At 45.4% G+C, this 12,968-nt stretch overlaps 1 protein-coding gene across 1 annotated transcript in view; it reads right to left on the bottom strand.

Moving 5' to 3' along the window:
- Positions 1–12,968, bottom strand: part of LOC146784513 (zinc metalloproteinase-disintegrin-like berythractivase) — a 2,362,040-nt gene that overhangs the window by 1,607,732 nt on the left and 741,340 nt on the right. The gene's annotated exons all lie outside the window — the stretch shown is intronic.

A 12,968-nucleotide genomic window follows, 5' to 3' on the forward strand; every position in this document is an offset into this window, starting at 1 on the left:
GCTGCACTACACCTGGGTTGGGATAAAGACCCCCTGTCATTTCAGGGCTCTAATATCTCCATAAACCCGGACTTCACGCTGGCAGCACAGGAAGTCTGAAAAGCAAAATATCAAATATGCCATGCTCTTTTCAGATCGTCTACATGTACAGCTGGCGGATGGTCGGCACATCTTTACCAGTCCCATAGAGGCGCTTAGGTTCGTTGAATTGGCTGCGAACTCCCAGCCGAATAACAGAGAAGATCCCCCGAGGGCGGAACAGGATGACCTCACTAATGTGAAACAGAGTCCCAGCCGTGATCCCACTTAGGAGGATCTATCGTGAATGTACCATTTGATCCGGACTACATCTTGTTTCTTGCTGCACTAGATAAAGGCCCTCCACTATGAGAACCGCAGGCTGCCCTCATGCTGTGAAAAACTGCACCGTATGTCAGCTTCTGTGGTGGGGCTTGTCTGCCCTTGAATATTTGGCAACCCCGCCAATGCTTTCAATACAATTCATAACAGAAAACGAGACGGGGATGGTCAGCACTGACCCCCAGTGAGCTATGTGCCTGTTTTTTTGTTTATGGAACAGTTTGCAAAAAGTGGTATTTCACTTATAGTTGTGTAATTCAGTGTGGGTGAGGGGTTTGGAGATGTTTTTGTTATGTAACTGTTTGTTCATGAAAATACATACGACATACTAACTACATGGTTCTTGGCTGATACATATCCTCAGTAATCATGTCTTTCAAGGCAAGATTAAAGCAATCACGTGGAACATCTGAAGTCTTGGCACCCCGAAAAAGAAATGACAATTATTTACATATATGGATAGGCATGGTGTAGAGGTGGGATTCCTACAAGAAACACATTTAGCACTGACTGCCACCACTCCATTCGCCCGGGCATGGGGATTTTTCACATATTATGCATCCTACGCTAAGGGTGTTGCCATACTCATTAAAAAGACTTTAAACTTCACCTATACAGACCCTGAAGGTAGATTTCTATATGTCGAGGGGACACTGAATGGAGGGTATGTTAACCTGATCAATTCTTATGCCCCCAACGTGGAATGCCCGGAGTTCTTTGAATTCATACTCACAGTATGGAGGGGTGATCTGCTCGTAATATCTTTTCGGTGGGGGAGATTTTAACCTGCTCCTCAAGCATGCACTTTACAGTACCAATCCCACACAAGAGAACCATCCAAAGGTCAACAAGGTGCTAAGATACCTTCTAGATATGGATGGCCTGCAAGATGTGTGGAGGGCTAGGTGTGGGGACGATAGGACATACTCCTACTACTCAACAGTGCATGACGCACTCCCATATAGTATTTCCGCTTTTCTAGCAGGAAGCCCACCCATGGATCATGGAGATCCAGCCTTCACCTCACACACTTTCTGACCAATCGCTGGTGATTTGTGTACTTAAGCTACCCTGAGACGCCAATGCTTATCACCATGGCACTTCTCAATTGGCACTTTAGGAGATACATCTTAACCATAGATGTACAAGATGCTATTGCTGAGTCTTTTTATATTAATATTAGCTATGTTTCCTGATTTGAAACAGTATGGAAAACCCTCAAGTTATAAATTAGGGACATGTTAAAGTCCTGAAATCAATTACTTCATCTAGAGACAGACATGGCACAATTAAAGAACACACACGTCGACACATGACCCACATATACTTTTCTAACTTGGTGACATCATGCGGGGATGGAGCGATCTCCTCCTATACAGTGAGGCGTGTTTTTTGACAAGAGACACTGCAGCTATGCACTATGCAGATGATAACCGACCAAGCCATACTTTAGCATTGTTGGCGTGAAAAACACGGACTAGCAGCACAGTCCATTCCCTTAGCCTGGATACTAGGCCAGTATATAGTATTCTAATCTGAGGTAGGATGGTGGGCAAAAGAACGATGGGTTGGAAAGCTACCCCGAGCATTTGTATTGCAAGCACCCTTCAGTCACCTTTTGTGTGTTTGATACTTCCCAGATGTTGGTCCCCTGCTCAATGTGCCACTGGTGTTGAGTTAGACCCTACTGAAGAGCCCAATCAGGGTAAAACCGGTCTTGGGTTGCTTGTGTCCTGGTTCAGAGAGGACCTGACTTGGCAGTTTGGGTTGGGATGTTCCTAATGGAGCAGTGTCAAGACTGATTTGCATATGGCTGGGTCTATTCTTGGCAAAGGAATGGTGGGTTGGAAAGCTACCCCTAGCCATTGCCAGTGATTAGGCAAATAGCAAACATTCCTCTCATCCCCTTTTTGTGTTTGAGGCTAGAGGAGTTCCCAGCTTTATATTTTTCTTCCTTTTCTCATCTGCTCTCATGTCCTGCAATTTTTCTTTAGGTCGGGTGTCTTCTTGGTCCTTTAATGTCCTCTGGGACATTTTTAGGCAAAATTCACATTCTTTAACCAAATGAGTAGGTGGAAAACTCATCAGCAAAACTTTGCGTGGGTCTGTAACTACCTTGTTTCTTCCACAGGAGGTGCACTGTACCAGTAATTAAGGGGCTTCTAATGTCCTCTGGGACATTTTTAGGCAAAATTCACATTCTTTAACCAAATGAGTAGGTGGAAAACACATCAGCAACACTTTGCGTGGATCTGTAACTGCCTTGTTTCTTCCACAGGAGGTGCACTGTACCAGTAATGAAGGTGCTTCTGACAGAAAAATCTCAGAACAAAATCAGAAACAACTGCTTCACTCAACATAATGAAGTTAAAGACGTGAGGCAAAGATATGAAAAACACCAAATTTACTGTGAAAATATATTGAGAAAATAGAGGTGTGAAATCTCTCATATGTTCTGGGATCCTTTTCTCATGAACTGGAAAAAAGAACTGACTATGGAAGGCAATTGCCATGACAATGCATCAATGGTTATGGTAAGCTATGGTAAGGGCCTTACAGGGACAGGAATCTGTTTGCACAACTTTACAGTGTAAGCTTACCAGGGGGCACCTTTCCCTAAATGGTAGTCAGTCTTTTCAACATTTTTACCTCAGATGCTGCAATGCAATCTTGAAATAGTCCTTCTAGAGATTGTTTACTTTTCAGAAAAGATTTTGTCTTGGCTCAACATATTCACATTGTCCTTATCTAGCAGAGACTCGGTCTAACTGAAGATTCCTTACCTTACAATATTCGTCAGACTAGATTGGGTACATCTTGAGCAGTACTACTTCACACAGATTGGTGGCATTGTACGAATCTGCGTTGGTCTTGCCCGTACTGGAAGTGACGTGTGTAGTGCCTATAATGGTGCAACCCCAGTGATCTGACATGAATTTCTTTCCATGACATTTCAGCATCAGATGCACCAAGCCACAACAGAATGTTGATGGACCAGTGTGCAGGCACTAAGGACCTACATGGTTGACCCTATGCAGAAAACTCAGTTTGCAAAACGGGGAGGTTGGGAAGGTCGGTAAGGAATCTGCGTTTAGATAGAGTCTCTACCACATAAGGTGTTCCCAAAGGTAAGTAACTTTTTCAACTGATAGAGACTTTTAACCGCGGATTTAGACCATGAAGTCTAGAGGACCTATGGGATAGAGAGTCGAGAACAATTGGCTGGTTCCGTAAAATTACAAGAGAAACTCCTTGTGGAGAGGTTCCTGGTTTAAAGACATAGGCAAACTGCGAGGGTTCGAGTCATGGGACTCAATTGGGATCTCGACGGTTGGAGATATCCTGGAACATGGTGGTTTAAATCATTAACAACATTTAGAGCAGAAGACAAGCTGCACAAGTCACAATTCCTAAAATATTCCTAACTGAGACATCCCTGGATGGCAGAAGGTCTGGTAGGCCCAGAAAGGGAGACTATTGCAAGAGGAGTTGATGAGGGGTGCAGTGTCCTTTACATAAAAACATTAAACAATAATATGACCGACAACTGAGTTCAACTTCAGAGGACATGGGAACAGGACTTAAGGGAATTTGAGGATATTGACTGGGAGGCCACTTTAATGCAAGAGATCAAAGTACCCAAGCACCCCAAAAACATAGAGTGTTTCCACCCTTCATATTATTTCATAGATCCCATAGTTAGATGACAAGAGCCAGATGTTTGTTGAACGAAGCTTGTATTTGAGTCAGGAAAACAGCCGACATGTGTTTCATCACACAGGTGACTTTTTCAAGGTTAAAGTAATGGTCCAGTAGTTGTGATTCTGTGGAATGACTAGTAGTAAGCTGAGATGTGTCGTGAAAATAAACATCGTCATTCAAATGTGTCTTCTGATTTAAGAAAAAAATGTCCAGCTGTCCAGAATATACATCCTTAGTATTGGGGAGTGAATCCAAGATGGTGAACAAACCAGGGAGAAAGTTATCCTTTGGGAAGCCAATTTCGTCCCTCTATTTGTAGTTCGCTACCGGTTAGTGAAGAATTAGACAAGCCATGATAAGCTCCCTGTGTTTTGTGCGTCTTTGTCTCGAGGTCCAGGAAGACCCCAGGGAGGTATCCAATAAGTCCAGACTGCGGAAAACGGTGAGTGCATACTCCTCCTTAGTGAGTATTGATATTCTTTTGACCAAAGAAAATTCAAAATTCCAGACAACATTTGCTTTCTGCTTTTATTCTTCACATTTATATGCTGGTTCATAAATTATCATCATACTCCAGAAGTTTACAGGAGTAGTATTATTTAGACATTCAACAGCCAACATGTGTTTCGCCCTTTAGCATTCATTTGGACCAGGGCTTTCCCAAGGCTGCAATAAATGTGATAAACATAAGTTTCATTGGAATTAAGAACCAGTTATAGTCTCCACCAAGCGCTATGTGACAGGAGTGCCAAAAAATTCAAATGAAATGCTGGTTCATACTTTATTGGTTGAAAGACACTTGGCTGCCAGAATGACACTGCAGACATCTGCAGGGACGTTAAAAACTGTCCACTACGACTGTTCAATCTCCATGCATGAAGGCAGGTTTGGGTGCAGAAACCTGTCTTGTTGCTGTGCCAGTAGATCCTCCCAAAGGTGCAATGTGATTGGAGATGTAATGCTCAGGAGTTCGGGATACCATACTCTCTGTGCCCAATCCGGAGCTACAAGAGTGACTTGGGGGAGATCTTTCCTGATAACTCTGGGCAGAAATGGTGACAGCAGAAAGGGGTAAAGGAGGCCTGAGCTCCACTCAAGACAAAAAGTGTCTTGAAGCGAGAGTAGCCTAGGAAACTCCAGCATGCAGAAGTGCTGACATTGTGCTTTCTAAACTGTGACGAATAGATCTAACTAAGTTTCACCCCAATCGCTGAAGAGACGTTGCACCATCTCTGCATAGGGAAGCCATTTGTGACCCGCTAACCATCAACAGCTGAGTTTGTCCACTCTGGGGTTTAGAGAACCCACCAAATGCTGAAGATGTGGTCATGTTCCAGCCATTTCCAGAGATGGAGAGCCTCTTGACACAGGGTCCACAACCCCACCCTCCATGTTGCAATACCAAATGACGGTGGTGCTGTCCATGAACACCTGAACCAGCCTTCCTTTGATAGACAGGCTAATCATTCTTTACTCCAACAGGTCGATGGGAAGCCAAGACTCCGCCAAAGTCCTCTTATCTTCCCCTCTCCCCGATGGCCACCCCAACCCAGGAGTGATGCACCTATCACTACTGTCAGCTCTGGGATAGGAAGGAAGAGGGGTCTGCCACGGATCCAATTGCGGCTTGTTAGCCACCACTGCAGATCTTTTCCAGTTCCTTTTGATATCTGGACCAGCTCAGAGAGATTTCCGTGATGCTGGGCCCACTGGTACTTCAGGACCCAATGAAGACCCTTCATATACCATCAGGCCCGTGTTACCTGCAGGATGCAGGAAGCCAGGAGGCCCAGCAACCTCAGAGTCAGTCTCAGCAAAATCCAGGATAGAGGTTGAAACATTCGAATCATACCCTCTGGACTCACCACTCCACAGGATAGGTCAAAAACTGCACTGTGTCTAGAATGGCTTTGATGAAAGGGAGCGTCTGAGAGGGTGTTGGTGAGACTTCAGAATGCTGATATTGAATGAAAGAGGTCAACCATAGTCTGGAGTTGGGAGACGACTACCTGGGGCGAGCCCACCTTCAACAGTCAGTTGTCGAGGTAGGGGAAGACTGGAACCCCTGACCTCCGCAGATGTGCTGCAACCACCGCCATCCCCTTGGTGAAAATCTGAGGGGCACTGGTGAAGCCAAAAGGGAGCACAGCGAAGTGAAAATGCTCTTGGCACCCCGTGAACAGCAGGCAAAGCCTGTGGGCAGGCAGGATGGGGATGTGGAAGTAGGTGTCCTGTAAGTCAAGCTCTACCATCCAGTCTCTACGGTCCGTGGCAGACAGTACATGAGCCAAACGTAAGCATAGAACTTGTTACTTACCTGTAACTCCAGTTATCCAGTATTGGTTTCTTTGATAGATACCCATGCTTGAATCATTCCCCGTCATCCAAGGGGGAATCCCATGGTATATCATTAGCAGTATGTATTACTATAATAGTCTGTAAAAGGAATGCAAGGTTCAGCTTAATAGCCTATTTATGTCCTTTTTAAAAAATGACCAAAGTCGTGCAATGACTAATCAAGCAACAGCACCCTTTATAACTCTTCTAACAGCGGCATCTTCCCTCAGATTTTCCAAGCACTAGTGGGACAGTCCTCACTAGCCAAAAAGGAGAGCCTCTAAGGGGAGGAGGGTGGGTTGCATGTGATTCTTTAAAAGATACTGATACTGGAGAACGGGATTTACAGGTAAGTAACAAGTTCTTGCTTTGGTATTGGGATATCTTTCATAGATTCACATGCTTGAATAAAACTAGTTAGCAGTGCAACATATTAACAATACAATAATACATTATTATGATAGTGGATGGTGGGTACAACATTAGACATTGTATGGTAGCAGGCTCTCCACATTGGAAAAGATGCCAAACTACTGCTGGACACACGCCTGTATCAGTGCTTTGACCCAAATCCAGACAATAGCACTGGGTGAAAGTCTGCTTGCTCTTCCAGGTTGCAGCACGGCATATAGTTTTGAAGGGTACCCCAAAACACAAATCCACTGTTGTAAAGAGTGCCCTCATAGAGCGCAGTCTTTTGTCTTAAAGGCCTGCCTAACTTAGAATGGCAGAAATGAATAGCTGTGCAAATCCTTCGTGCTATGGTGGCTTTGGACACTGGTACACCTTTGTTATTGTTGCGATAAGCTATAAAAAATTGATCAGCAGTATGAATATGCTATGGTTAACTGAGCCGAAAATCGGTCGGAACCTTGGGTATGAACTAGGGATCAGTCCAAAGAATTACATTTTTTTTATAATTATTAGTTTTTATTCAACAGTTGCACAGTGTACATCAAATGGCAAAGATATTCATAATTGATGGTAGGTATCCAGACAGTAAGTTACATTATCCTTATAAATCACAGATAGATAGCATCACCAGGGTCCATGGAATGCATTGACATCAAGAGCCCATAGAGCCAACTTCACCCATCCCCGTGCCTTCCTGGTCAGCTCTTCATTCGTCTCTATAACGGCCCCATTTGTCCCATATTTTATCGAATTTCTTTGGGCAGCCTGTGCTGCAGTAGATCACCCTTTCTGTCTGTTGGCACCAGTCCAGCTCATCCTCCCACTCCCAGACACTTGGAGGTCTATCAGCCCCCCATGCCCTCGCAATATTTCTCTTGGCCACTCCTGCTGCCAGCTGTAACCAAATGTTTGTGTAACTGGGCCAAGCGGCTTTCCCTGTTATGTATAACAACCACCTGGAATCTAGCTGGTCTGTGGTACCAGTGACATTAGCCTTGGTTCTCGGGACACTACCAAAGTATATTAAAAAAGAGCAAACCGTACTACATTTCTATGCACAAAGGGCAGTGTCACTTCGGCCTAACCGGTATAGTAGGGACCTAGAATATTAGGATCTGTGCAGTATTCACAGCGCGATCATGCAAAAGCGAGCCTGAATAGCAATGTCCTTGGGGCTCTGTATGGCTTCCGACAAGTCATAATCCTTTCTAAGCCCCAAGTTACCCTCCCAAGGTTCCCTGAATGTGCGTAGTGGGTCGGGGGAGTTTTTCATTAATTTCTTGTACGTCAATGGAATCGCTTTCTGTGGCATAGGATCCTGTATTAAGCGGTCCTCCAGCAGGGAGGATTCGGGCAATTGTTCCCCCTGTGAGAGATGGCATCGTAGCGCATGCCACAGCTGTAAATATTTAAACTGCTCTACTTACCCAAGCTTGTATTCCTGCTGTGATTCGCCGATTGTTAGTAGGGTGCTCCCTCTCCATATATCCCCCAAACAGTCAATGCCTAGCAGACTCCATAAACGGAAGCCCTTCAAATTACCACATTTCTGCAAGAGTTCACTATCCCACAGTGGAGTCTTGTCTGTCAGCTTGCCGTCCCATCCCAAGAACCTGTTGGCATACCTCCATGCCTTGGCAACCATCTGTGTATGTACCACCTCCGTTCCCTTCCGTTGCTTAGTGTACAGGATTGCCGGGTAGCCAAATACCCCTATGGTGCCTCAGTCCGTCCAAAATGCTGGGTCCTCTATGTCCCTGAACACCCAACCGTGCACCACCGTCAACTGCATTGCCCAGTATTAGATTTGAATGTCTGGAATTGCCAGTACCCCTTCATAAACCCGTTGCTGAAGCCTAGTAAGGGATATCCAAGAACTGCCCCATCCCACAACAGCTTGCGCAATTCACTATTCACATTGCGAAGAAACTCGGGCTGAATCCTATCAGGGGTATTTTGCAGAACATGTAGCATGCGGGGAAGGGTCATCATTTTAAAGAGCCCTGCTCTACCTATAAGAGAGACTAGTAGTGTACTCATGTGGGTTACGTCTGACCCAGACACCATAACTAGCAGAGCAGATTAAACTCAAGAAACTCCCTGGCATCCCTGGTCACATAAATGCTCAGGTAAGGAAAGCCCCTGTCACCACTGGGGATTCGCATAAAGGTGGCAAAACCAGCCGCCCTCCAGCCAGGGGAAATATAAGAGACTTATCCCAGTTTATCTGGTAGCCAGAGTAACTCCCAAATAGCTGGATGATGTGTAAGATCCTATGTATCGAAGGGCATGGGTGTGTCATATAGCAAAATGTCATACACATACAGGGAGATACATTCTTCCCATCCGCTGCTTCCCTGAATCCCCCAAAGCAACGGGTCCTGATGTATCCAGGCTGTCAACGGTTCCAAGACCAGAGCAAAAACCATCGGTGAGAGAGGCAACCCTATCTAGTGCCCCTACAGCCGCGGTGCGTCCATTGGGGCGTAGGGGCGTAGCCCCACCAGCCCTGGACCCGCGTTAAAGAATTAAAATAAATCAAGTTTTAAACTCGAAATATTACTTACCATTTACACGGCGCCGCCGCGCCGGGCAGCACCCGACTTTATCGGGAGTGTGCAGGGGGGGGGGGGGGGGGGGGGGCGGGCCGGGCCGGGCTGGCTGGTGTCTGTGTTTAAAAAAACGTTTTTATCCCCGCATGTATGCTCCGGGCAGAAACTTGCCCGAGCATGCGCACCCAGGCCGGCCCCATTAGCTAGTAGGGGGGGGGGGGGGGGGTGCAGGACCTGCTGGCGGCAGCGCTGGCAGCAAAAGGGCGACAGGGCGAGGAGTCACTGTGCCCTCCAAGCCAATCCTGGTGCTGCATGCAGCGCCACTGCGCCAGGATTGGCCGGTCACCGCAGGGGCGGGCAATCCATATTGGATGCCGAGAGCGTGACGACGTAAGTAACGGTCGGGTTCACTAACTTGAACTTCACTCTGTCTCGACTGACTGACTCGTGCGTGCGCGTCGCTGCCTGAGCCCAGCCTCGTGGTTGTGAGGGACGGTGTGTGTGCGCAGGACCTCCATTAGTTCCCCTATAGACAGGTAAGATACAAGTATTTATGGCGGGGGGCGGACTGACCAGATGAATAACTGAACTGAAGTAAGTTGATGGCCCCTTGGGCTGCTCTATTTGTGAGTAGCCCCGATCCGTATGTGAATGTATTCAGGGCAAATCATATAAGCAGGTCTGAAACACCTCCTGTGCGGGGGCCATCTGTAACAGGTAATCAGATATACTCCCTCGCTTGAAAATCAAATGATAAAACGGAATTGACCTCGGGGCATGATGACATATTAACAGTAAATGTACAAACATATTTGATCAGAACTGAATCAGCCAGCTTTATTTATGTTTGTTGCTGAAAAAGGCACTTCACCATCGCGTGCTCGTTTCTTTAAAATGCGTCATTTCTACATCTTAGAAGAGTAGCTGGTTTAAAAAAAAGTTGCCTCAAAACTTCGCACCGTCTCGTTTGTATAATCATCCCGGATCAGAACTCGAGGTATGGAAATGTGTTATCTCCCAGAAGAACTGCGAACAAGCGTCCTGTCAAGCACGCGCATAAATTAGAAGAGCTCCTATTTTCCATATGATTATGGATTCAAAAGTGCACGAATTACAGCAGCGCCGACTCCCTGCGGACAGGAACAGCAGCGCGCGCAGTCTGAAGCAGAACCCATTTGTTTAATTTAGCCATTCCTTCAAGTGATTGGCTCCGCTGATTTAGCAATCTAATCCTAAAATACAGAGCTCCGGGGCCAATTTAAACTTTACCCCCAATGAGCAAAGAAAATATTATTCTAGAATTCGTGTCTCCCTGTGAAGATTTCTCCACCATCTCCCGTTAAACGGTGACGAACATTCCCCACCGCCATAACGTTCAAGATACAGACTGCCTAATCATACAGTTGCGTAAGTGCACACAGACATCACATTAGCATCATTCATTTTTTTTAGATGAGGAAATATTCAACTCATCCCTGACTTTTGCCAGAAGTGCATAGTGTCTGGGATTGTAAACATCCGACAATGTGGAAGCTCTGTTCTTCGACTAGAACTCTGTTGAGTCAAGGGCTTTGGAGCTGGGGTACCGGGTTCAAGGCTCAGCATCCTGTCATTCTGGCAAATCACTTATTCTCCCCGTGCCTTCCAAAAAGGAATGCTCCCTTGTGAAACGTAAATGGTGCTCATGTAAAGCGCTCCAATACCTTCGGGTCGAGTTCGCGCTAAATAGACCTCCAATAAAATAATAATTTAAACAGAATTACCTGGAGATGGGTCAGATTCCTCAGTACAACTAATTGACACCACTAAGGCCCTTGGACCAAAGACTAAACATTCCGTGAGGCTGATAAAATTGTTAGGAGCCTTGTACCAGCTCATGTTGCACTTTCTCCTGTACACAACCACGTTTGTCAATGGTATTGGAAATTTTAGTCAAGAATTATGGAAAAGTGACCAGGTCAGCCTTACTCCAATATCAACCTCTGTCACACCTGCTTTCCATGCAGCCCTTTCTTTATCTAAGCCTTTAATTTAATGTATGAGAGTGATTTTATATGAGTCATAACTGGATGGAGGTCCGAATCACTTGTAAAGAGCTTCTAGGAATGCCCAAAGTTTGAGTGTTAAAGTCAAAGATGGAAAAGCTCTTTTTACAGAGAAGAATAAGTGGTGGTGAATGCAGGCACGATCAGTCAGGGGAAATGTTTTAGTAGCAGCCACATTGTCTCTGCTTCTGTGCATGCGTGCATGTATTTGCATACACAGCCAGGCCACTGTTTGTACACTTAAACACGAGTGTGCGTGTCGCATGTGACTGAGTTTCTGTTTGTGTGTACACTTAAGTACGAGTGTGTACGTGTGTGTGCGACTGAGCTCATGTGTGTGTGCACACTTCAGTGTAGGTGTGCGCACATGTGCTTGTCTCTGCTTCTGTGCATGCGTGCTTGTATTTGCATACACAGGCCACTGGTGAAAGAAAGTACACCCAAGGCAGGGGCAGAAACGTGCCCGCTGCTGACAGCGTATGGATTCATACGTGTAAATCAGTGTATAGAAAATGTTACATAAGGCAAATGCGACTACAGGGTGTAGGATTCACATGTTATTCATACTGGTAGGCATTTTTAAAGAGTGCTTGGTCTGGAGAAGCACAAACTCAGGATTCAGAACATAACAGTGGTTAGCATTGACTTTAACAATAAAAATGTTTTGCCACCCAAATAAACCTTTTTAGCAGGATTAGGATAATGAAAGACTTGAAACAAACATATGTTTCTAACTTGTATCATGCAGCTTGCAAGCAGCTCTTTGATGACAGTTTATAGGTCACTGTGCTAGATTACTATTGTCACTTATGAACTGCACAGTAACAAAAGAATCTGTGACTAAAGCAGTAACCCACTAACCTAGGCACATAAAAAATGTTTTTCAAAATGCATGGTACACGTTCTTTGCAGTAGGCATATTAACCCTCTGTGCTACATTAGATAAGTCAAAGCTGCCACTTGACACAACTCTCATCTCTCTCCAGCAGGTACATTAATCACCGACGTAATCTTGACACTTTTATTGTTGCTGGAAAACTGCTGATTCTACAAGGAACTTTTTTGTGCTTTTAAAATTACTGCCTGAGGACCCCCTGGGAATGTGTCACGGACCCCTGGGGGTCTGCGGACCACAGTTTGGGAAACACTGCTTTATACCATTTATATTTGGGGTACTTGCGTGGACCTATGTGAAGTGTGTGTACAAAGTTCAGCTCAACCAGAATCACGGTAACAGCGCATTGCGCTGCCTCTTTTATATTCAGTATATTGTAAGACTGTTTTTCTTCCCCCGCCTTTCCTTGTTTTGTTTCCCTGTTTTCCCCTTGCTTGCCATTCGTTACTCTAGAGTCTTATTCAGTATGTTGTAAGACTGTTTTTCTTCCCCCGCCTTTCCTTGTTTTGTTTCCCTGTTTTCCCCTTGCGTGCCATTCGTTACTCTAGAGTCTAATAGAGTCGGAAGGCCGTAGGGGAAGACTGTGGACTTTTCTTCAAGTTCCTGACGCTCCTGCGGAACGAGCCTGGCAACCATTACACTGCTGTGCAACTTCTTCTACTC

Source organism: Triturus cristatus, chromosome 11 (genome assembly GCF_964204655.1).
Source record: "Triturus cristatus chromosome 11, aTriCri1.1, whole genome shotgun sequence".
Classification (NCBI taxonomy): Eukaryota; Metazoa; Chordata; class Amphibia; order Caudata; family Salamandridae; genus Triturus; species Triturus cristatus.